A 26794-nucleotide genomic window follows, 5' to 3' on the forward strand; every position below is an offset into this window, starting at 1 on the left:
ATTTTGCTGTAAAAATAAGAAATTGCTGGTCAAATTTTAACCCTTATAACTCCCTAATAATTTTTTTTTTTTTTTCCAAAATTGTGCTGATGTAAAGTAGACATATGGGAAATGTTATTTATTGACCATTTTGTGTGACATATCTCTCTGATGTAAGGGCATAAAAATTCAAAGTTTGAAAATTGCAAAATTTTCAAAATTTTCGCCATATTTCCGTTTTTTTAATAAATAAACGCAAGTAATATCGAAGAAATGTTACCACTAACATGAAGTGCAATATGTCACGAAAAAACAATCTCAGAATCAGCGGGATCCGTTGAAGCGTTCCAGAGTTATAACCTCATAAAGTGACAGTGGTCAGAATTGTAAAAATTGGCCTGGTCATTAAGTACCAAATTGGCTCTGTCACTAAGGGGTTAAACAGGTGCCATTACTACAGGTAATGAGTGGAGGAAAGAGGAGACTCTTAAAGAAGAAGTTACAGGTCTGTGAGAGCCAGAAATCTTGATTGTTTGTTTCTGACCAAATACTTATTTTCCACCATAATATGCAAATAAATTGTTAAAAAAACAGACAATGTGATTTTCTGGATTTTTTTTTCTCAGTTTGTCTCCCATAGTTGAGGTTTACCTATGATGTAAATTACAGACGCCTCTCATCTTTTTAAGTGGTGGAACTTGCACTATTGCTGACTGACTAAATACTTTTTTGCCCCACTGTATAATCCCCTATATATAGCAGGATGGCCCCAAACATATAATCCCCCATATATAATGATGGCCCCACACTTATGATCCCCCATATATAATGATGGCCCCACACATATAATCCCCCATATATAATGATGGCCCCACACTTATGATCCCCCATATATAATGATGGCCCCACACATATAATCCCCCATATATAATGATGGCCCCACACTTATGATCCCCCATATATAATGATGGCCCCACACATATAATCCCCCATATATAATGATGGCCCCACACTTATGATCCCCCATATATAATGATGGCCCCACACATATAATCCCCCATATATAATGATGGCCCCACACTTATGATCCCCCATATATAATGATGGCCCCACACATATAATCCCCCATATATAATGATGGCCCCACACTTATGATCCCCCATATATAATGATGGCCCCACACATATAATCCCCCATATATAATGATGGCCCCACACTTATGATCCCCCATATATAATGATGGCCCCACACATATAATCCCCCATATATAATGATGGCCCCACACATATAATCCCCCATATATAATGATGGCCCCACACATATAATCCCCCATATATAATGATGGCCCCACACATATAATCCCCCATATATAATGATGGCCCCACACATATAATCCCCTATATATAATGATGGCCCCACACATATAATCCCCCATATATAATGATGGCCCCACACTTATAATCCCCCATATATAATGATGGCCCCACACATATAATCCCCTATATATAATGATGGTCCCACACATATAATCCCCCATATATAATGATGGCCCCACACATATAATCCCCCCTATATAATGATGGCCCCACACATATAATCCCCCCTATATAATGATGGCCCCGCACATATAATCCCCCATATATAATGATGGCCCCACACATATAATCCCCCACATATAATGATGGCCCCACACATATAATCCCCTATATATAATGATGGCCCCACACATATAATCCCCCCTATATAATGATGGCCCCGCACATATAATCCCCCATATATAATGATGGCCCCACACATATAATCCCCCATATATAATGATGGCCCCACACATATAATCCCCTATATATAATGATGGCCCCACACATATAATCCCCTATATATAATGATGGCCCCACACATATAATCCCCCATATATAATGATGGCCCCACACATATAATCCCCCATATATAATGATGGCCCCACACATATAATCCCCCCTATATAATGATGGCCCCGCACATATAATCCCCCATATATAATGATGGCCCCGCACATATAATCCCCCATATATAATGATGGCCCCACACATATAATCCCCCCTATATAATGATGGCCCCGCACATATAATCCCCCATATATAATGATGGCCCCACACATATAATCCCCCATATATAATGATGGCCCCACACATATAATCCCCCATATATAATGATGGCCCCACACATATAATCCCCCATATATAATGATGGCCCCACACATATAATCCCCCCTATATAATGATGGCCCCGCACATATAATCCCCCATATATAATGATGGCCCCACACATATAATCCCCCATATATAATGATGGCCCCACACATATAATCCCCCATATATAATGATGGCCCCACACATATAATCCCCCATATATAATGATGGCCCCACACATATAATCCCCCATATATAATGATGGCCCCACACATATAATCCCCCCTATATAATGATGGCCCCGCACATATAATCCCCCATATATAATGATGGCCCCACACATATAATCCCCCATATATAATGATGGCCCCACACATATAATCCCCCATATATAATGATGGACCCACAGAGTACTGATTGATACATATATATATATATATATATATATATATATATATATATATATATATATATATATATAACAAAAAAAATACTCACCTCTCTTCCTTCCCCGCTGCTCCAGTCGGGTCGCAGACCGGTGGTTGGGGATCCCTGGTCTAAAGGCACAGAGGAAGGGCTGGCAAGAAGCTCAGCCTAGAAACAATAACTACAGTAATGTCTGTAGGGGGCTGAAAGGGAGCTAAAAAACCCCATAAAGGTAGCAGGTGGTTTGGAGTTTTATTACTGGGACAGCCATATTGGGGGGTTTCTGTATGGTAATGAAATTCCTTTTAAGTATATGTTAAACCTTAATTCTTTCAGGTCCTGACTTCTGTAAAAGCACATGTTCATCTCCTCGTGTCTGCTGAGTGACCAGGACCATTATTGATGTCTGAACTAGACAAATGCGTTTCCCTCCTACTGCTCACTCCTTTTTCCCCCCATACTGTTTAACTGAATGAGAAACTGCAGCCGCATCCCCCACCTCTCACTTTATCGCAGGCTTATGTACTAGACAGATATTTCAGAAAATAACCCCTTAATGACCACCAATACGTCTTTTTACTGACCTAAGATATAAGTGAATAGCATCTCCATACAGGTGACAATCCAGCAGCTGTTTGAAAACTGCAATTTTTTTTACATTTTTGTCAAATTTCTGATTTTTTTTTAATAAACACAAAACATATCAACCTAAATTTACCTTTATCATAAATTACAATGTGCCACAAAAAAAAAATCTCCAAATCATTGTGATATATTGAAGCCACATGTGTGTTATGTATGTAATCTAATATATAATTGCCTAGAATACTACTTCCTGCAATTTGTGCCAACTTCCGTGGCTTTGTCCGGAGCTAATGTGCGGAGATAATGTCCGGAGCTAATGTCCGGAGCTAATGTCCGGAGCTAATGTGCGGAGATAATGTCCGGAGCTAATGTCCGGAGCTAATGTCCGGAGCTAATGTCCGGAGATAATGTCCGGAGCTAATGTCCGGAGCTAATGTCCGGAGCTAATGTCCGGAGCTAATGTGCGGAGATAATGTCCGGAGCTAATGTCCGGAGATAATGTCCGGAGATAATGTCCGGAGCTAATGTCCGGAGCTAATGTCCGGAGCTAATGTCCGGAGCTAATGTCCAGAGATAAGTGACGTCAACAGTGTCCAGTGTCTGATTGGTTGCCGCCTGCTGCGAGCGACCAATCAGAAACGTGCCGTACTGTGACACACTCCGCCCGCCATTTTGGTGTGATTTTTGAATTTTTACCTCACAGCAAGTTTCTACTGCGTGGAGGCGGGCCCAGTGACGTTGCTCTTCAAGCTCCTGCCGAATTTCGTCAAAAAAATGATAATACCATTTACCAAAACTATATATATTTAGTTGTGAAGTGGTTCAGTGACATTTTCACACCAATTTTGAACTTTTGTTTGGTGTTTTCTCCATATACTGCCTATTATTTTTGTTCTTTCTTACTATTATTTATTAATTGTATTATTCTTACATTTGAATAAATAAAGTATATATGGATTCTAGACTCCCGATTCTTTAGAATCGGGCTGCCATCTAGTAATATATATAATTGTCTAAGGGTCACTTCCGTCTGTCCTTCTGTCACGGTTATTCGTTCGCTGATTGGTCTCGGCAGCTGCCTGTCATGGCTGCCACGACCAATCAGCAACGGGCACAGTCCGATTAGTCCCTCCCCTGCTCTCACTGCCCGGCGCCCGCTCCATAATCCCCTCCACTCACCGCTCACACAGGGTTAATGGCAGCGGTAACGGCCCGCGGTGTAACTCGCTCCGTTACCACTGCTATTAACCCTGTGTGTCCCCAACTATTTGGGGATGCCTATGCAGCATTAATAGTAAAAGTAGGTCATGTTAAAAATAATTTAAAAAAACAAAAAACCTGCTATACTCACCCTCCGCCGCCTTTCCCGCTCCTCGCCACGCTCCCGGGACCGCTCCATTGCAAGCGGCAGCTTCTGGTCCCAGGGCTGGTGTGCGACAAGGACCTGCCGTGACGTCACGATCATGTGACCGTGACGTCATCATAGGTCCTGCTCACACCAGCCCTGGGACCGGAAGCTGCCGCTTGCAATGGAGCGGTCCCGGGAGCGTGGCGAGGAGCGGGAAAGGCGGCGGATGGTGAGTATAGCAGGACTTCCAACGGGCCTTCGGAAAGTGAGTATAGTTTTTTTTTTTAAAGTCTCTATACTACGTGGCCCTGTGCTGGGCAATATACTACGTGGCTCTGCTAAATACTACGTGGCTGGGCAATATACTACATCACTGGGCAATATACTACGTGGCTGGGCAATATACTACGTGACTGGGCAACACACTACGTAACTGGGCAATATACTACGTGACTGGGCAATATACTACGTGACTGGGCAATATACTACGTGGCTGGGCAATATACTACGTGACTGGGCAAAATACTACGTGACTGAGCAATAGACTACGTGAATGAGCAATATACTACGTGGCTGGGAAATATACTACGTGACTGGGCAATATACTACGTCGCTGGGCAATATACTACGTGGCTGGGCAATATACTACGTGACTGGGCAAAATACTACGTGACTGAGCAATAGACTACGTGACTGAGCAATATACTATGTGGCTGGGAAATATACTACGTGACTGGGCAATATACTACGTCGCTGGGCAATATACTACGTCGCTGGGCAATATACTATGTGGCTGGGCAATATACTATGTGGCTGGGCAATATACTATGTGGCTGGGCAATATACTACGTCGCTGGGCAATATACTACGTCGCTGGGCAATATACTACATGGACATGCATATTCTAGAATACCCGATGCGTTAGAATCGGGCAACCATCTAGTTACCACATAAGCGGACACTCGTCAGATTGAAAAAAATTGGCCTGGTCACTAATATGATTAAAAGAATAATTACGGTATCTTTAATGATGTTATTAAAATCAGCAGTACATCTGAATGTTACATTTTTTTTTTTTTAAAGGTGAAGAGGCTACATGTACAGTACAGACCAAAAGTTTGGACACACCTCATTTAACCCCTTTACCCCCAAGGGTGGTTTGCACGTCAACTCTGGAACGCTTCAACGGATCCCAGTGATTCTGACATTGTTTTCTCGTGACATATCGTACTTCATGATAGTGGTAAAATTTCTTTGATATTTCCTGCGTTTGTGAAAAAAACGGAAATTTGGCGAAAATTTTGAAAATTTCGCTATTTTCCAACTTTGAATTGTTATGTAATTAAATCACAGAGCTATGTCACACAAAATACTTAATAAGTAACATTTCCCGCATGTGTACTTTACATCAGCACAATTTTGGAACCAAAATTTTTTTTTGTTAGGGAGTTATCTGACGTGCACTTTTCCTATGCTTCCCGGCGCCTACTCTGAGCAGGCGCAGTGAAGCCACCTCCCTGCAGGACCCGGATGCCGCGGCCATCTTGGATCCGGGCCTGCAAGGAGGAGAAGGAGGTAAGAGACCCTCGCAACAACGCGATCACATCGCGTTGCTGTGGGGGTCTCAGGGAAGCCCGTAGGGAGCACGATGCTTCCCTATACCGCCGGCACACCGCGATCATGTTTGATTGCGGTGTGCTGGGGCTTAATGTGCCAGGGGCGGTCCGTGACCGCTCCTGGCACATAGTGCCGGATGTCAACTTCGATAGGCAGCTGACACCCGGCCGCAATCGGCCGAGTTCCCCCCGTGAGCGCGGCCGATCGCTATGACGTACTATCCTGTCGAGGGTCAGATAGGCCCAGGTCACCTCGACGGGATAGTACGTCAAAGGTCAGAAAGGGGTTAAAGATTTTTCTGTATTTTCATGACTATGAAAATTGTACATTCACATTGAAGGCATCAAAACTATGAATTAACACATGTGGAATTATATACTTAACAAAAAAGTGTGAAACAACTGAAATTATGTCTTATATTCTAGGTTCTTCAAAGTAGCCACCTTTTGCTTTGATGACTGCTTTGCACACTCTTGGCATTCTCTTGATGAGCTTCATGAAGTAGTCACCGGGAATGGTCTTCCAACAATCTTGAAGGAGTTCCCAGAGATGCTTAGCACTTGTTGGCCCTTTTGCCTTGCCATGCTGGTTCAGTATGCCTTAAATTTTGAATAAATCCCCAACAGTGTCACCAGCAAAGCACCCCCACACCATCACACCTCCTCCTCTATGCTTCACGGTGGGAACCAGGCATGTAGAGTCCATCCATTCACCTTTTCTGCGTCGCACAAAGACATGGTGGTTGGAACCAAAGATCTCAAATTTGGACTCCTCAGACCAAAGCACAGATTTCCATAGGTCTAATGTCCATTCCTTGTGTTCTTTAACAAAAAAAGTCTCTTCTGCTTGTTTCCTAGCAGCTATTTTACCGTGAAGGCCTGCTGCACAAAGTCTCCTCTTAACAGATGTTGTAGAGATGTGTCTCCTGCTAGAACTCTGTGTGGCATTGACCTGGTCTCTAATCTGAGCTGCTGTTAATCTGCGATTTCTGAGGCTGATGACTCGGATAAACTTATCCTCAGAAGCAGAGGTGACTCTTGGTCTTCCTTTCCTGGGGCGGTCCTCATGTCAGCCAGTTTCTTTGTAGCGCTTGATGGTTTTTGCCACTGCACTTGGGGACACTTTCAAAGTTTTCCCAATTTTTCGGACTGACTGACCTTCATTTCCTAAAGTAATGATGGCCACTTGTTTTTCTTTACTTAGCTGCTTTTTTCTTGCCATAATACAAATTCTAACAGTCTATTCAGTAGGACTATCAGCTGTGTATCCACCAGACTTCTGCACAACACAACTGATGGTCCCAACCCCATTTATAAGGCAATAAATCCTACTTATTAAACCGGACAGGGCACACCTGTGAAGTGAAAACCATTTCCGGTGACTATCTCTTGAAGCTCATCAAGAGAATGCCAAGAGTGTGGAAAGCAGTCATCAAAGCAAAAGGTGGCTACTTCGAAGAACCTAGAATATAAGACATAATTTCAGTTGAATTAATTTATTCTGATGCCTTCAGTGTGAATGTACAATTTTCATAGTCATGAAAATAAAGAAAAATCTTTAAATGAGATTTGTCCAAACTTTTGGTCTGTACTGTATCTGTATAACTTTTGGCAATAGTAAAAACTAGAAATCATGATAAGGTAAGCTGAGCACAGCAGTGAGTGTTTTTAGATGTCAGAGGGCCTCCATAATAGAGTAAATTAGCAAAAGTGACCTATCAGACCCAGCATAAAACAGTACAAAAACATTAAAGAAAACAAACAAAAACTACATATCTGTGATAAGTACTGCTGGAATACAATACTTAATATATTGAAATCATAATATTATATCACACTGTGTACTTACAATTGCTCATTTTGCCTTTCTACCCAGTTAATTCTCTTTTCTCTATGTACAGCAGAAACAGGAAGTCTCGTGTCCCTGCATTTATCATTCCCCTCTTCAATTCCTTACCCAGCTGCTCTTCCCCCTGCCAGAGGTTTTGCAGTGATGACTCATGCATGGAAATTTGACCTCCTGTTTCTACATAGAGCTTATAAGTATTCAGCTATTCGGTTTTTAATCACATTGTGTCATAAACCTAATGGAAAAGAGAAGAATTAGCTGGGTAGAAAGACAAAATGAGCAATTGTAAGTACATAGTGCTATATAATATGATGACTGCAATATACTAAGAGGATAAAATCTTTGATGGGTGTGCGTCTTTACGGGTAGTTTCACAATGTGTCCAGGTTTATGTCTGAAGTTCTGAACTCCCCACAAAATGGGATTCGGACGTATGCGCTGATGGGGCCATAGACTTTAACTATAATGGGGCTGGCAGAGCAAATGTGCTCTCGGCCATGCATCATTTTCAGGTTTATACACCTACAGGAGGTGAACACCCTGACAATCGGTCTACTATATCTGAGTGTGTGGCTCCAGTAGGTATACACGCTCGGAAACGATGCACGGCAGAGCGCACATTCGCTCTGCCAGCACCATTATATTCTACGGTCCTGTTAGCGCATACGTCTGAATCCCGTTTTGCGGGGAGGGGGGATCTTCAGACGTAAGTCCCGATGGGACCACCAAACGGGTGCCGGAATGCAATGTAAAAGCACCCTAAGACCACAGGTTCAACAGTATTGTGCTAAAATCGGAGAAATGTAAAGAAGCACAAAGTGCCTGGTCACACAGAAATAACGCGGGAGCTCTGATTTACATTCAAGTTTCCTGATGCATTTTATATAATTTAACATGTTGTGTACTGAATGTGTCAGCATCATAATACATCATACTCCATTAAAGAAAGGATTGTGATTTTCTTTCTGGGATATTAGAAAAATATCTTCCTAGAGCTTCTGGTCACAGGAATAAGTGTTTTAGAATTATACTTCCCTAAATGCAGAATTCTTCATTTTAATGGAAGCTATTGACAGAAAGACCTGAAGCCTTGAAATAATGGATGAACTAAACAAGTGAAGGCTACATTGTCTACAGCAGGATGAGGAGGAGGCTCTTAACGGTTTCATTAATTCATTTTGTATTTAGTTCAGTCTCATGAGCAGTGCTCAGAAATTGCTTTTTATCTTTAGCGTCATGGTTTGAGGTCATAATGGAAGCCATAATGATGTGGTAGATCCATTGTCCCACATACCCAGCCACTGACGAGGTCTGTCCAAGTTCTAGTATTTTAATACAAATAATACTGCAGATTTGCAGACTATCGTGCTATTACCTTTAAAGAACTCCCATAAAAATGTTATCCTCTTAATATATTGCAGCTGTCCTATTATACAGCACTGTGTACTTACAATTGCTCATTTTTTTCTTTCTACCCATCTAATTTTTTTCTTTTCTATTTATGACATAATTAAAAACAGACTAGCTGAATCCTTCTAAGCTCCATGTAGAAACAGGAAGTCTCTTTTCCCTGAATGAGTCATCCCCCTCTTTAACCACTTGAGCCCCGAGGGTGGTTTGCACGTTATTGACCGACCACTGTCCCTTTATGAGGTTATAACTCTGGAACGCTTCAACGGATCTTGGCGATTCTGACATTGTTTTCTCGTGATATATTGTACTTCATGATAGTTGTAAAATTTCTTCGATATAAAGTGCGTTTATTTGTGAAAAAAAAACGTAAATTTGGCGAAAATTCTGAAAATTTTGCAATTTTCTAACTTTGAATTTTTATGCCCTTAAATCACAGAGATATGTCACACAAAATAATTAATAAGTAACATTTCCCACATGTCTACTTTACATCAGCACAATTTTGGAACAAACATTTTTTTTTTGTTAGGGAGATATAAGGGTTAAAATTTGACCAGCAATTTCTCATTTTTACAACACCAATATTTTTTAGGGACTACATGACATTTGAAGTCATTTTGAGGGGTCTATATGATATAAAATAACCAAGTGTGACACCATTCTAAAAACTGCACCCCTCAAGGTGCTCAAAACTACATTCAAGAAGTTTATTAACCCTTCAGGTGTTTTACAGGAATTTTTGGAATGTTTAAATAAAAATGAACATTTAACTTTTTTTCATAAACAATTTACTTCAGCTCCAATTTTATTTTACCAAGGGTAACAGGAGAAAATGGACCCCAAAAGTTGTTGTACAATTTGTCCTGAGTACGCTGATACCCCATATGTGAGGGTAAACCACTGTTTGGGCGCATGGCAGAGCTCGGAAGGGAAGGAGCGCCGTTTGACATTTCAATGCAAAATTGACTGGAATTGAGATGGGACGCCATGTTGCGTTTGGAGAGCCCCTGATGTGCCTAAATATTGAAGCCCCCCACAAGTGACACCATTTTGGAAAGTAGACCCCCTAAGGAACTTATCTGGATGTGTGGTGAGCACTTTGACCCACCAAGTGCTTCACAGAAGTTTATAATGCAGAGCCGTAAAAATAAAAAATCATATTTTTTCACAAAAATGATCTTTTCGCCCCCAATTTTTTATTTTTCCAAGGGTAACAGAAGAAATTAGACCACAAAAGTTGTTGTGCAATTTGTCCTGAGTACGCCGATGCCCCAAATGTGGGGGTAAACCACTGTTTGGGCGCATAGAAGAGCTCGGAAGGGAAGGAGGGCCATTTGACTTTTCAATGCAAAATTGACTGGAATTAAGGTGGGACGCCATGTTGCGTTTGGAGAGCCCCTGATGTGCCTAAATATTGAAACCCCCCACAAGTGACACCATTTTGGAAAGTAGACCCCCTAAGGAACTTATCTATATGTGTGGTGAGCACTTTGACCCACCAAGTGCTTCACAAAAGTTTATAATGCAGAGCCGTAAAAATAAAAAAATAATATTTTTTCACAAAAATGATCTTTTCGCCCCCAATTTTTTATTTTCCCAAGGGTAAGAGAAGAAATTTGACCACAAAAGTTGTTGTGCAATTTGTCCTGAGTACGCCGATACCCCATATGTGGGGGTAAACCACTGTTTGGTCGCATAGCAGAGCTCGGAAGGTAAGGAGCGCCATTTGACTTTTCAATGCAAAATTGACTGGGATTAAGATGGGACGCCATGTTGCGTTTGGAGAGCCCCTGATGTGCCTAAATATTGAAACCCCCCACAATTGACACCATTTTGGAACGTAGACCCCCTAAGGAACTTATCTAGATGTGTGGTGAGCACTTTGACCCAACAAGTGCTTCACAGAAGTTTATAATGCAGAGCCGTAAAAATAAAAAATCATATTTTTTCACAAAAATGATCTTTTCGCCCCCAATTTTTTATTTTCCCAAGGGTAAGAGAAGAAATTAGACCACAAAAGTTGTTGTGCAATTTGTCCTGAGTACGCCGATACCCCATATGTGGGGGTAAACCACTGTTTGGGCGCATAGAAGAGCTCGGAAGGGAAGGAGCGCCATTTAACTTTCAATGCAAAAATTGACTGGAATTAAGATGGGACGCCATGTTGCGTTTGGAGAGCCCCTGATGTGCCTAAAGATTGAAACCCCCCACAAGTGACAGCATTTTGGAAAGTAGCCCCCTTAAGGAACTTATCTAGATGTGTGGTGAGCACTTTGACCCAACAAGTGCTTCACAGAAGTTTATAATGCAGAGCCGTAAAAATAAAAAATCATATTTTTTCACAAAAATGATCTTTTCGCCCCAATTTTTTATTTTCCCAAGGGTAAGAGAAGAAATTGGACCCCAAAAGTTGTTGTACAATTTGTCCTGAGTACGCTGATACCCCATATGTGGGGGGGACCACTGTTTGGGCGCATGGCAGAGCTCGGAAGGGAAGGAGCGCCATTTGGAATGCAGACTTAGATGGATTGGTCTGCAGGCGTCACGTTGCATTTGCAGAGCCCCTGATGTACCCAAAAAGTAGAAACCCCCCACAAGTGACCCCATATTGGAAACTAGACCTCCCAAGGAACTTATCTAGATGTGTTGTGAGAACTTTGAACGCAGAATTGGCTGGAATTGAGATAAGACGCCATGCCGCGTTTGGAGAGCCCCTGATGTGCCTAAACAGTGGAAACCCCCCACAAGTGACACCATTTTGGAAACTAGACCCGAAAAAATTAAAAATCATTTTTTTTTCACAAAAATGATCTTTTCACCCCCAATTTTTTATTTTCCCAAGGGTAGCAAGACAAAATAGACCCCAAAAGTTGTTGTGCAATTTGTCCTGAGTATGTCGATACCCCGTATGTGGGGGTAAACCTCTGTTTGGGTGCACAGTAGAGCTCAGAAGGGAAGGAGCGCCATTTGACTTTTTCAACATAGAATTCTCTGGAATTGAGATCGGACACCATGTCGCGTTTGGAGAGCCCCTGATGTGCCTAAACAGTGGAAACCCCCCACAAGTGACACCATTTTGGAAACTAGACCCCCTAAGGAACTTATCTAGGTGTGTGGTCAACACTTTGAACCCCCAAGTGCTTCACACAAGTTTATAACGTAGAGCCGAAAAAATTAAAAATCATTTTTTTTTCACAAAAATGATTTTTTCACCCCCAATTTTTTATTTTCCCAAGGGTAGCAAGACAAACACACCCCTAACACTAATCCCAACAGTAACCCTAACCACACCCCTAACCCTGACACACCCCTAACTCTAATCCAAACCCTAATCCCAACCGTAAATGTAATCCAAAACCTAACCCTAACTTTAGCCCCAACCCTAACCCTAACTTTAGCCCCAACCCTAACCCTAACTTTAGCCCCAACCCTAACTTTAGCCCCAACGTTAACCCTGACTTTAGCTCCAACCCTAGCCCTAACCCTAACTCTAGCCCTAACCCTAGCCCTAACCCTAGCCCTAATGGGAAAATGGAAATAAATACATTTTTTTTAATTTTATTATTTTTCCCTTACTAAGGGGGTGATGAAGGGGGGTTTGATTTACTTTTATAGCGTTTTTTATACCGGATTTTTATGATTGGCAGCTGTCACACACTAAAAGACGCTTTTTATAGCAAAAAAGTTTTTGTGTCTCCACATTTTGAGACATATAATTTTTCCATATTTTGGTCCACAGAGTTTATGTGAGGTCTTTTTTTTTTTGCGGAACAAGTTGACATTTTTATTGGTATCATTTTCGGGCACGTGACATTTTTTTATTGCTTTTTATTCAGATTTTTGTAAGGCAGAATGACCAAAAACCAGCTATTCATGAAGTTCTTTTTGGGGGGGCGTTTATACCGTTCAACGTTTGGTAAAATTGATAAAGCAGTTTTATTGTTTGGGTCAGTACGATTACAGCGATACCTTATTTATATAATTTTTTATGTTTTGGCGCTTTTATACGATAAAAACTATTTTATAGAAAAAATAATTATTTTTGCATCGCTTTAGTCTGAGGAGTATAACTTTTTTATTTTTTTGCTGATGATGCTGTATGGTGGCTCGTTTTTTGCGGGACAAGATGACGTTTTCAGCGGTACCATGGTTATTTATATCCATCTTTTTGATCGCGTGTTATTCCACTTTTTGTTCGGCGGTATAATAAAGCTTTGTTTTTTGCCTCGGTTTTTTTTTTTAATGGCGTTCACTGAAGGGGTTAACTAGTGGGTCAGTTTTATAGGTGGGGTCGTCACGGACGCGGCGATACTAAATATGTGCACTTTTATTGTTATTTATTATTTAGACAAAGAAATGTATTTATGGGAACAATATATATATTTTTTTCTTTATTTAGAATTTTTTTTTTTTTACTTTATAACATTGTCCCAGGGGGGCACATCACACTATAGGGTCAGATCGCTGATCTGACACTTTGCAGTGCACTGTGTCAGATCAGCGATCACACAGGCACGGCAGGGACGCTTGCAAGCGCCCGCTCTGAGCAGGCGCTTGCAAGCCACCTTGCTGCAGGACCCGGATGTAGCCCTACGGCCATTTTGGATCCGGGGCCTGCAGGTAGGAGACGCTCGGTACAAGGTGAGCACATCACCTTTTACTGAGGGTCTCAGGGAAGCACGCAGGGAGTCCCCTCCCTGCGCGATGCTTCCCTATGCCGTTGGAACACTGCGATCATGTTTGATCGCAGTGTTTCGGGGGTTAATGTGCCAGGAACGGTCCGTGACCGCTCCTGGCACATAGTGCCGGATGTCAGCTGCGATAGTCACCTGACACCCGTCCGCGAACCCCCCGTGAGCGTGGCCGATTGCATATGACGTACTATCCCGTCACTGGGAATTACCATATATACGCGAGTATAAGCCGAGATTTGCAGCCCATTTTTGGGGGGCTGAAAGTCCCCCTCTCGGCTTATACTCGAGTCATACCCGGGGCTCGGCAGGGGAGGGGGAGCGGGGGCTGTCTAGTTATACTTACCTACTCCGGCGCGGTCCCTGCAGTCCCTGCTTCTTCCAGCGCTGCATCTTCTTCCTGTATTGAGCGGTCACATGGTACCGCTCATTACAGTCATGAATATGCGGCTCCACCTCCCCTAGAGGTGGAGCCGCATATTCATGACTGAAAATTAGTGGTAACTGTGACCGCTCAATACAGGAAGAAGATGCAGCGCCGGGAGAAGCAGGGACCGCGCCGGGAGCAGGTAAGTATACGGGGAGCGCTGCGCGATATTTACCTGCTCCTCGCTCCGGTGCGGCTCCCGTCTACAGCATCCTCTGACAGTGACGCTCAGGTCAGAGGGCGCGGTGACGTAGTCAGGGCGCGCCCTCTGCTGAGCGTCAGTGCTGGAGATGGAGCCGCAGGAGGAGCAGGTAAGTATTGAAAGCGCCGGCATCCTGAGTAAGAGAGGTGAGTATGTGATTTTTTTTTTTTTTTATTGCAGTAGCAGCATTCTATATGGCACAGCTTTATAAGGAGCATCTATGGGGCCATAATCAATGATGCAGAGCAATATATATGGCACAGCATTATAAGGAGCATCTATGGGGCCATAATGAACGGTGCAGAGCATTCCATATGGCACAGCTTTATGTGGAGCATCTATGGGGCCATAATGAGCGGTGCAGAGCATTCCATATGGCACAGCTTCATTATGGCCCCATAGATGCTCCATATAAACGGTGCAGAGCATTCTATATGGCACAGTTTTATATGGAGCATCTATGGGGCCATAATGAATGGTGCAGAGCATTATATGTGGCACAGTTTTATATGGAGCATCAATGGGGCCATAATGAATGGTGCAGAGCATTATATATGGCACAGCTTTATGTGGAGCATCTATGGGGCAATAATGAACGGTATGGAGCATCTATTTTTATTTTTGAAATTCACCGGTAGCTGCTGCATTTCCCACCCTAGGCTTATACTCGAGTCAATAAGTTTTCCCAGTTTTTTGTGGCAAAATTAGGGGGGTCGGCTTATACTCGGGTCGGCTTATACTCGAGTATATACGGTAAGTCCCAGGTCACCTCGACGGGATAGTACGTCATATGGGATTGGGATTAAGGGGTTAATGCAATGACGTTGGAACCGAAAAAACGTAATTCTAGAGTTTTGAATTTTTTTCTCACTACAGCATTTAGCTATCAGGTTAATCTTTTTTTTTATTGATAGATAGGGCGATTCTGAACGCGGCGATACCAAATATGTGTATATTTGATTTTTTTTTTTTTTTTTGAATGGGGCGAAAGGGGGGTGATTTAAACTTTTATATTTTTTTCACATTTTTTAAAACATTTTTTTTACTTTTTCCATGCGATGCTCAAATCACCTCTATGTAGTAGAATTACAGCATTGCTATGAGCGCCGACCACATTGTGGCGCTCACAGCAATCTGGCATCAACAACCATAGAGATCTTCAGTAGACTTCTGGTTGTCATGCCGCCACATCACTGACCCCTGATCACGTGACGGGGGTCAGCGATGAGCGCATTTCCGACCCGATGGGCGAAGCGCTAGTTAAATGCCACTGTCAGCGTTTAACTAGTTAATAGCGGCAGGTTCTGCGGGCACATGTCAGCTGTATAAAACAGCGAGAAAGAGGGAAAAGCTAGAGGCTGACACTGACATTCTGCTGCAAGTTCTACTGGAAAAATAAGTTCACACATCGCAGATTTGTGGTGCAGATTCCTCACACCAAGTCTGTAGCAATTTACAGCATAGTGCGGATATCAAATCTGCAGCCCGCTCATTATCATGCAGATTTTCATTGCGGTTTTAACCCTAATCAATGCTTAGTAAATGGAGTAGGGTGAAATCTGCAATGTAACAAAAGCAGATTGTAGCCAAATCTTTAGCGGGAATTTTCCGCAACATGTGAAAATGTCCTTACAAATCTCCATAGAACTTTATGAGCACCAAATGCCATCTCCTATACCGACTCAAACAGTTGAAAACCAGATTGCAAGAGCCACTAGAATGTCAACGACTCTTCTCCTACATTACAAAATTAAAGAAGAAAGCGATCGGGTACCTCTAGTCATCACCTACAATCCAAATCTGGAGGTGTAAGGCTATGTGCACACGGTGCGGATTTTGCTGCGCATCCGCAGCGGTTTTGACGCTGCGGATCTGCAGCTGTTTTCCATGCGTTTACAGTACCATGTAAACCTATGGAAAACAAAAACCGCAGTGCACATGCTGCGGAAAATACCGCGCGGAAACGCTGCGGTTTACATTCCGCAGCATTTCAATTCTTTGTGTGGATTCCGCTGCGGTTTACACCTGCTCCATAATAGGAATCCGCAGGTGTAAAACCGCAGGTGGAATCTGCACAAAACTGTGGTAAATCCGCGGTAATTCCGCAGTGAATCCGCAGGTAATCTACAGTGCGGTTTACCTGCGGATTTACAAAAACAGGTGCGGAAAAATCCGCAGACATCCCACCTACGTGTGCACATACCCTTAAGGAGAGCTGCACGAAAACGGCAACATTTAATAATAATAATAATAATAATAATAATAACCTTTATTACAAAAACATGTCCAATTAAAATCTATATTTCTTCCCTTCTGTGTGTTAGGTAGCCCCCAAATCTAAGAAATATAATTGTCAGAAGCTCCCTGTCCTCTCCAATAATAGCAAGAACGCTTCCTTGCAACCAGAAAAATGTAAATGCTGTCCATTTATAATGAGAAGATAAAGATCCCCAACTCTCATCAGGACCACAAGATCCCAGGAACGCTCAGACGCATCACATGTAATGTGGTGTACTTAATTATACGCACTAAATGTCCAACTGCGGGTCCATATGTGGGGAAGACAGGGCAAAAGCTTAGGACAAGGATGAATTCTCATCACCACACAATAAGAGAAAGAAGAATAGATCTACCTATAGTCAAACATTTTTGTAGCCCTGCTCACAGCATCATGGACATTAAATTGCTCATCTTGCAACTTCACATCCCAAAGAGACAGAAGAGCCTGGAAGTACAAACTTATGATGACCTTTGATACATTAAGCACAGGAATGAATGTGTCGCATGGATTTATGTCTTTTTTTTAAACCAATAACTTTTCATTGAACTTTTCCAAAAACAGAAAAAAGGCACTTAGGATTGATACATTTGCATATGACACAATTACCTTAAAATTATATACAGTGGGGCAAAAAAGTATTTAGTCAGTCAACAATAGTGCAAGTTCCACCACTTAAAAAGATGAGAGGCGTCTGTAATTTACATCATAGGTAGACCTCAACTATGGGAGACAAACTGAGAAAAAAAAATCCAGAAAATCACATTGTCTGTTTTTTTAACATTTTATTTGCATATTATGGTGGAAAATAAGTATTTGGTCAGAAACAAAATTTCATCTCAATACTTTGTAATATATCCTTTGTTGGCAATGACAGAGGTGAAACGTTTTCTGTAAGTCTTCACAAGGTTGCCACACACTGTTGTTGGTATGTTGGCCCATTCCTCCATGCAGATCTCCTCTAGAGCAGTGGTGTTTTTGGCTTTTCGCTTGGCAACACGGACTTTCAACTCCCTCCAAAGGTTTTCTATAGGGTTGAGATCTGGAGACTGGCTAGGCCACTCCAGGACCTTGAAATGCTTCTTACGAAGCCACTCCTTCGTTGCCCTGGCGGTGTGCTTTGGATCATTGTCATGTTGAAAGACCCAGCCACGTTTCATCTTCAATGCCCTTGCTGATGGAAGGAGGTTTGCACTCAAAATCTCACGATACATGGCCCCATTCATTCTTTCATGTACCCGGATCAGTCGTCCTGGCCCCTTTGCAGAGAAACAGCCCCAAAGCATGATGTTTCCACCACCATGCTTTACAGTAGGTATGGTGTTTGATGCATGCATTCTTTTTCCTCCAAACACGACAAGTTGTGTTTCTACCAAACAGTTCCAGTTTGGTTTCATCAGACCATAGGACATTCTCCCAAAACTCCTCTGGATCATCCAAATGCTCTCTAGCAAACTTCAGACGGGCCCGGACATGTACTGGCTTAAGCAGTGGGACACGTCTGGCACTGCAGGATCTGAGTCCATGGTGGCGTAGTGTGTTACTTATGGTAGGCCTTGTTATATTGGTCCCAGCTCTCTGCAGTTCATTCACTAGGTCCCCCAACGTGGTTCTGGGATTTTTGCTCACCGTTCTTGTGATCATTCTGACCCCACGGGGTGGGATTTTGCGTGGAGCCCCAGATCGAGGGAGATTATCAGTGGTCTTGTATGTCTTCCATTTTCTAATTATTGCTCCCACTGTTGATTTCTTCACTCCAAGCTGGTTGGCTATTGCAGATTCAGTCTTCCCAACCTGGTGCAGGGCTACAATTTTGTTTCTGGTGTCCTTTGACAGCTCTTTGGTCTTCACCATAGTGGAGTTTGGAGTCAGACTGTTTGAGGGTGTGCACAGGTGTCTTTTTATACTGATAACAAGTTTAAACAGGTGCCATTACTACAGGTAATGAGTGGAGGAAAGAGGAGACTCTTAAAGAAGAAGTTACAGGTCTGTGAGAGCCAGAAATCTTGATTGTTTGTTTCTGACCAAATACTTATTTTCCACCATAATATGCAAATAAAATGTTAAAAAAACAGACAATGTGATTTTCTGGATTTTTTTTTCTCAGTTTGTCTCCCATAGTTGAGGTCTACCCATGATGTAAATTACAGACGCCTCTCATCTTTTTAAGTGGTGGAACTTGCACTATTGCTGACTGACTAAATACTTTTTTGCCCCACTGTATAAGGGGGGGATAAAGAGGGCAGAGAGGGGGAGGGGGAGTTGGTATAGGATGGGGAATGGGAAATTAGGAATCGGAAGCATAAACCTGGGAATAACAATATAACCAATAAACAGGACGCCATAAGAGAAAGTAGAAATCTAAGAGTGCATACTTCATTTGAAAGATCTAGAGTTGCAAAGACTGAATTCAGGGACTAGCAGGTATACAGGCCCACTGCGAAGCACTCTACAAGGCCCACCTTCAAGTAGGAAATGTGCTCCTCAGTCCTCGTGGGGGCATCACAATCATGGACCAGACCTCAATCACAGGACAATGAAACTTTCACGCTCCTTATCTATGAACTGTTCCAATATTTACAGCTACAACTGTTTTCTCCCATCTCAGTTATAGTTCTGCTTCACAGCACTAGTCTTATCTATTGTATTATTTCTGTATCCTGTTGTGCATAAATATGTGACTCTTCAGATGTTTTATTAGTCTATGCCTGATGAAGAGACCTGAGTTGTGTGGAAAGCTTGCAGTTTGTGACCATCTTTTCAGTTAGCTATTAAAAGGTATCAACCACTGAGGACTCTCAAATTGGAATTTTTCTCTATGGATACTACACATCTACGGATATTACATATCTATGGATACTACACATCGTGCCCACAGTAGTCGTATGGATGATATATAAAGAAATTGTGACATATAGGAGCTGCACTGTTCATTTAGAATCATCCAGCAACTATAGGGGTTAATGTGTGTGCTAGAGATTCTCCTGACAGACTGAAATCATACAAGCTGTGTAGATCAGTTCTTCCTGGGAAGCAATTGCTGTAATCATAAAAGTAGTTAGGACAGTCAGGAGCATCTTTACTACCTCAGGATAGAAGTGAGAGAGCTACAGCACCGGACTCATCCTCCTGTGAAGAGAAGCTATCTGTAAAGAGACTTTCATATATGTTGATGAAGCATTGCATGAAGAGAAGTTATTCTGTGTGATGAAATAAAGCTTGAATAAAACCCCTATGACCAACTTCAGCTCAGAACTGTGCATAGCTGTGCCTGTAAACAGTTACCTCTCCTCTAATGTGAAGAATTATAATTAATGGTTGTCCTAAGTAAGATTTCCCCAGGATTCCAAAAAGAACTCATGTTTCCATTGTATCGCATTCATATACTGAGTGGTGGTGTTCATGAAACATAATGCTATAATATATCGGCAATTTTTGGAAACACATTTATAACTCAAAGCCAAAATATTGATATTTTTATCATTCTGTAAACATAAACTTCATAAACCATATCAGCATTACAAACAGCACTAATACAGGTCCTTCTCAAAAAATTAGCATATAGTGTTAAATTTCATTATTTACCATAATGTAATGATTACAATTAAACTTTCATATATTATAGATTCATTATCCACCAACTGAAATTTGTCAGGTCTTTTATTGTTTTAATACTGATGATTTTGGCATACAACTCCTGATAACCCAAAAAACCTGTCTCAATAAATTAGCATATCAAGAAAAGGTTCTCTAAACGACCTATTACCCTAATCTTCTGAATCAACTAATTAACTCTAAACACATGCAAAAGATACCTGAGGCTTTTATAAACTCCCTGCCTGGTTCATTACTCAAAACCCCCATCATGGGTAAGACTAGCGACCTGACAGATGTCAAGAAGGCCATCATTGACACCCTCAAGCAAGAGGGTAAGACCCAGAAAGAAATTTCTCAACAAATAGGCTGTTCCCAGAGTGCTGTATCAAGGCACCTCAATGGTAAGTCTGTTGGAAGGAAACAATGTGGCAGAAAACGCTGTACAACGAGAAGAGGAGACCGGACCCTGAGGAAGATTGTGGAGAAGGACCGATTCCAGACCTTGGGGAACCTGAGGAAGCAGTGGACTGAGTCTGGTGTGGAAACATCCAGAGCCACCGTGCACAGGCGTGTGCAGGAAATGGGCTACAGGTGCCGCATTCCCCAGGTAAAGCCACTTTTGAACCATAAACAGCGGCAGAGGCGCCTGACCTGGGCTACAGAGAAGCAGCACTGGACTGTTGCTAAGTGGTCCCAAGTACTTTTTTCTGATGAAAGCAAATTTTGCATGTCATTCGGAAATCAAGGTGCCAGAGTCTGGAGGAAGACTGGGGAGAAGGAAATGCCAAAATGCCTGAAGTCCAGTGTCAAGTACCCACAGTCAGTGATGGTGTGGGGTGCCATGTCAGCTGCTGGTGTTGGTCCACTGTGTTTCATCAAGGGCAGGGTCAATGCAGCTAGCTATCAGGAGATTTTGGAGCACTTCATGCTTCCATCGGCTGAAATGCTTTATGGAGATGAAGATTTCATTTTTCAGCACGACCTGGCACCTGCTCACAGTGCCAAAACCACTGGTAAATGGTTTACTGACCATGGTATTACTGTGCTTAATTGGCCTGCCAACTCTCCTCACCTGAACCCCATAGAGAATCTGTGGGATATTGTGAAGAGAAAGTTGAGAGACGCAAGACCCAACACTCTGGATGAGCTTAAGGCCGCTATTGAAGCATCCTGGGCCTCCATAACATCTCAGCAGTGTCACAGGCTGATTGCCTCCATGCCACGCCGCATTGAAGCAGTCATTTCTGCCAAAGGATTCCCGACCAAGTATTGAGTGCATAACTGAACATTATTATTTGTTGGTTTATTTGTTTGTTATTAAAAAACACTTTTATTTGATTGGATGGGCGAAATATGCTAATTTATTGAGACAGGTTTTTTGGGTTATCAGGAGTTGTATGCCAAAATCATCATTATTAAAACAATAAAAGACATGACAAATTTCAGTTGGTGGATAATGAATCTATAATATATGAAAGTTTAATTGTAATCATTACATTATGGTAAATAATGAAATTTAACACTATATGCTAATTTTTTGAGAAGGACCTGTATAAGTTGTACCAGCACAAACTACCGTATGTACTCAGAGCCCCAAATATTCCTATGTGCGGGGGAACATCATTCCTGCAGAACTGACTCAAATACCGGGTGATGCAGCACAGAAATAAGGTGATTATTATTCAGAATAGTAATGAATAGTTACAAGACAAATGCTGTTTATTCCCAAAGCTGCAGCGTTCCCATCTCACAGGTACAGCTGGGGCTCACAATTCAGGTTTTTGGAGTAAACACACAAACAATAATATAAAAAGTGACCTGTTTACACCAAGTTTGCAATCATTTTTTTTAATCTTGTTTTCCGAGGTCGTATGTTTTGAGTTTAGCCTTCATCCAATGCCAACACTCTCCCCGGACACCCTGAACGCTTCTCCTGCCACCTATGTCAATCCAAGTCACTTGTGGAAACCAGCAATGAGCAATGACGGGTAACGTTAGGGTTCAACGTTATCAGAACTATTTGCCTCCTATTTGTTCCTTCTGCCAACACTGACAATTTCTAAGTCAAAACACAGCACCAAAATACAAAACCCTGTGAAAACTTACCCCATAATCCTAAAAAATAAAAGGCCCGATTCATCATTTCAATTCTTTTAAGTCACTTTTTTTTTGTTTGTTGTTTTTGCTGATGTTTTTTGGTCAAATTCATAACAAAAGTGCACGCAATTCATGAAATTTGCGCAATGCACCAAATTGTCTTTTTTTCTGTTTTTAACTGGTTTTGCAACTCTTTAGAGCAAAAAGTTGCTCATTTCTCAAAATGGCAGAACAATAGCGCCAAAATAAAGGGCATAAATCAAAAAACTTTGCGGAGGGGGGGTGTTGAGGCTGGAGTAGATTTGCGCCAAATTTAGTGACTCTTTTTTAAAAAAAGTGGCATTTTTCATGAGTTTGTTTAAAACATCGAGAAAAGCCACAATGACGCATAAATCAGAAAACTAACTAAACCACAGGAGACAACTTGAAAGAAGGCAGAAATCGTTTGATGAATTTGTTGCAAATCCCAAAGTCACTAATGGAGGAATACTCACTGCAAAAACCGGTGAAAGTGCAATGAGGAAAGCGACTTCAGTGGTGACTTACAATGCGGCTCCATTGCACACAGTGACGGCGTCGGTGAGGCGGCATTGCTCCGTGGGACTTCATGTGACTATTATCAAAGCGTGAAACCTGTCGGATTGTTGTTTGCTGCTCACAAATAACTCGCAATTTGCCATCATAAACCACAATGTGAGTCATATGGAGACCCGTGTGTGATTGTTGTGGGGCAATTTTGGAAGCCCAAATCGTAGCTCTAAATAGCCGTACTAAGGCGAAATCTCATAATACGTCACGTAATATGAAGTAACAGAACCTCAAGCAACACGCCATCAAGCTCCACCGACTTCTCTGGGCTACAATAATACTGCAAGATAATTACAGCGGGCAAAAGTCAACACTAGGGTTGAGCGAAACGGGTCGTTCATTTTCAAAAGTCGCCGACTTTTGGCAAAGTCGGGTTTCATGAAACCCGATCCGACCCCTGTGCGGGGTCGGTCATGCGGTACGCGACTTTCGCGCCAAAGTCGCGTTTCAATGACGCGAAAAGCGCCATTTCTCAGCCAATGAAGGTAAACGCAGAGTGTGGGCAGCGTGATGACATAGGTCCTGGTCCCCACCATCTTAGAGAAGGGCATTGCAGTGATTGGCTTGCTGTCTGCGGCGTCACAGGGGCTATAAAGGGGCGTTCCCGCCGACCGCCATGTTACTGCTGCTGATCTGAGCTTAGGGAGAGGTTGCTGCCGCTTCGTCAGAAGCAGGGATAGCGTTAGGCAGGGTCCATTAACCACCAAACCGCTTGTGCTGTAGCGATTTCCACTGCCCAACACCACCTTCGGTGTGCAGGGACAGTGGAAGCTACATTTTTTTTTTTTTCCCCCTCAGCGCTGTAGCTCATTGGGCTGCCCTAGAAGGCTCCCTGATAGCTGCATTGCTGTGTGTACGCCGCTGTGCAAACCAACTGCTTTTTTCAAAGCACAAATCCTCTTGTTCCTTCCTTTCTGCACAGCTATCTTTTTTGTTTGTACACACTTTTTATTTAATTTGTGCATCAGTCCACTCATTATTGCTGCCTGCCATACCTGGCTGAGATTACTGCAGGGAGATAGTAATTGAAGGACACTCCCTGTTTTTTTTTTTTTTGTGGGAGATTAAGATTGACATTTCTGCTAGAGTGCCATCCCTGTCTGTGTCATCTCTCACTCAGTGGGCCATAGAAAGCCTATTTATTTTTTTGCTTGATTTGGGTTATAAAATCTACCTGAAAAAATCACTACATCAATCAGTGGGAGAAAAATATTGGCCTCAGGGCCTGTGTGCCACTCCTGACTCCTGTGTGTGCCATCTCTCAGTCAGTGGGCCATAGAAAGCCTATTTATTTTTTTGCTTGATTTTGGTTCTAAAATCTACCTGAAAAAATCACTACATCAATCAGTGGGAGAAAAATATTGGCCTCAGGGCTTGTGTGCCACTCCTGACTCCTGTGTGCATCATCACTCACTCAGTGGGCCATAGAAAGCCCTTTTTTTTTTGCTTTATTTGGGTTCTAAATTCTACCTGAAAAAATCAATAAATCAATCAGTGGGAGATTAATATTGGCCTTTGGGCTTGTGTGCCAGTCCTAAGCGTGCCATCTCTCTCTCTCAGATAGTGGGCCATAGAAAGCCTATTTATTTATTTTTTTATTGGGTTTATAAATTTTCCCTGGAACCCAAAAAAAAAAAGTGGGAGATTAATATTGGCCTCTGGGCTTGTGTGCCAGTCCTGAGCGTGCCATCTCTCTCACAAATAGTGGGCCATAGAAAGCCTATTTATTTTTTTGCTTGATTTGGGTTCTAAAATGTACCTGAAAAAATCACTACATCAATCAGTGGGAGAAAAATATTGGCCTCAGGGCTTGTGTGCCACTCCTGACTCCTGTGTGCATCATCACTCACTCAGTGGGCCATAGAAAGCCTATTTATTGATTTTTTTTTGGTTTTATAAATTCTCCCTTAAAAAAAAAAGGGAGATTAATATTGGCCTTTGGGCTTGTGTGCCAGTCCTAAGCGTGCCATCTCTCTCTGTCTCTCAGATAGTGGGCCATAGAAAGCCTATTTATTATTTTTTTTATTGGGTTTATAAATTTTCCCTGGAACAAAAAACAAAAAGTGGGAGATAAATATTGGCCTCTGGGCTTGTGTGCCACTCCTGACTCCTGTGTGCGTCATCTCTCACTCAGTGGGCCATAGAAAGCCTTTTTTTGTTTTATTTGTTTTCTAAATTCTCCCTGAAAAAATAATTTTATTTTATTTGGTTTCTAAATTCTTCCTGAAAAAATCATTTTATTCTATTATTTTTTTTTCCTAAAGTCTCCCTGAAAAATAAAAATAAAAAAAAAAAATCAGTGGGAGATTAATATTGCCCTTTCTGCTTGTGTGCCAGTCTTGACTCCTGGGTGTGCCATCTCTCTCTCTCTCTCCAATTGTGGGTCATAGAAAGCCTATTATTTTTTTAGCTTGATTTGGGTTCCAAAATCTACCTGAAAAAATCACTACATCAATCAGTGGGAGATAAATATTGGCCTCTGGGCTTGTGTGCCACTCCTGACTCCTGTGTGCGTCATCTCTCACTCAGTGGGCCATAGAAAGCCTTTTTTTGTTTTGTTTTCTAAATTCTCCCTGAAAAAATCATTTTATTTTATTTGGTTTCTAAATTCTTCCTGAAAAAATCATTTTATTCTATTATTTTTTTTCCTAAAGTCTCCCTGAAAAAAAAAAAAAAAAAACAAATCAGTGGGAGATTAATATTGCCCTTTCTGCTTGTGTGCCAGTCTTGACTCCTGGGTGTGCCATCTCTCTCCCTCTCTCCAATTGTGGGCCATAGAAAGCCTATTATTTTTTTAGCTTGATTTGGGTTCCAAAATCTACCTGAAAAAATCACTACATCAATCAGTGGGAGATAAATATTGGCCTCTGGGCTTGTGTGCCACTCCTGACTCCTGTGTGCGTCATCTCTCACTCAGTGGGCCATAGAAAGCCTTTTTTTGTTTTATTTGTTTTCTAAATTCTCCCTGAAAAAATCATTTTATTTTATTTGGTTTCTAAATTCTTCCTAAAAAAATAATTTTATTCTATTATTTTTTTTTCCTAAAGTCTCCCTGAAAAATAAAAATTAAAAAAAAAAAAATCAGTGGGAGATTAATATTGCCCTTTCTGCTTGTGTGCCAGTCTTGACTCCTGGGTGTGCCATCTCTCTCTCTCTCTCCAATTGTGGGCCATAGAAAGCCTATTATTTTTTTAGCTTGATTTGGGTTCCAAAATCTACCTGAAAAAATCACTACATCAATCAGTGGGAGATAAATATTGGCCTCTGGGCTTGTGTGCCACTCCTGACTCCTGTGTGCGTCATCTCTCACTCAGTGGGCCATAGAAAGCCTTTTTTTGTTTTATTTGTTTTCTAAATTCTCCCTGAAAAAATCATTTTATTTTATTTGGTTTCTAAATTCTTCCTGAAAAAATCATTTTATTCTATTATTTTTTTTCCTAAAGTCTCCCTGAAAAAAAAAACAAAAAAACAAATCAGTGGGAGATTAATATTGCCCTTTCTGCTTGTGTGCCAGTCTTGACTCCTGGGTG

The 26794-nt window shown here is 41.8% G+C and overlaps 1 protein-coding gene across 1 annotated transcript in view; it reads right to left on the reverse strand.

Annotated features, from left to right (window-relative positions):
• The window catches only part of ZDHHC2 (zinc finger DHHC-type palmitoyltransferase 2), a 168591-nt gene that overhangs the window by 128451 nt on the left and 13346 nt on the right, over positions 1-26794 (reverse strand). The gene's annotated exons all lie outside the window — the stretch shown is intronic.

Source organism: Ranitomeya imitator, chromosome 1, assembly GCF_032444005.1.
Source record: "Ranitomeya imitator isolate aRanImi1 chromosome 1, aRanImi1.pri, whole genome shotgun sequence".
Taxonomy (NCBI): domain Eukaryota; kingdom Metazoa; phylum Chordata; class Amphibia; order Anura; family Dendrobatidae; genus Ranitomeya; species Ranitomeya imitator.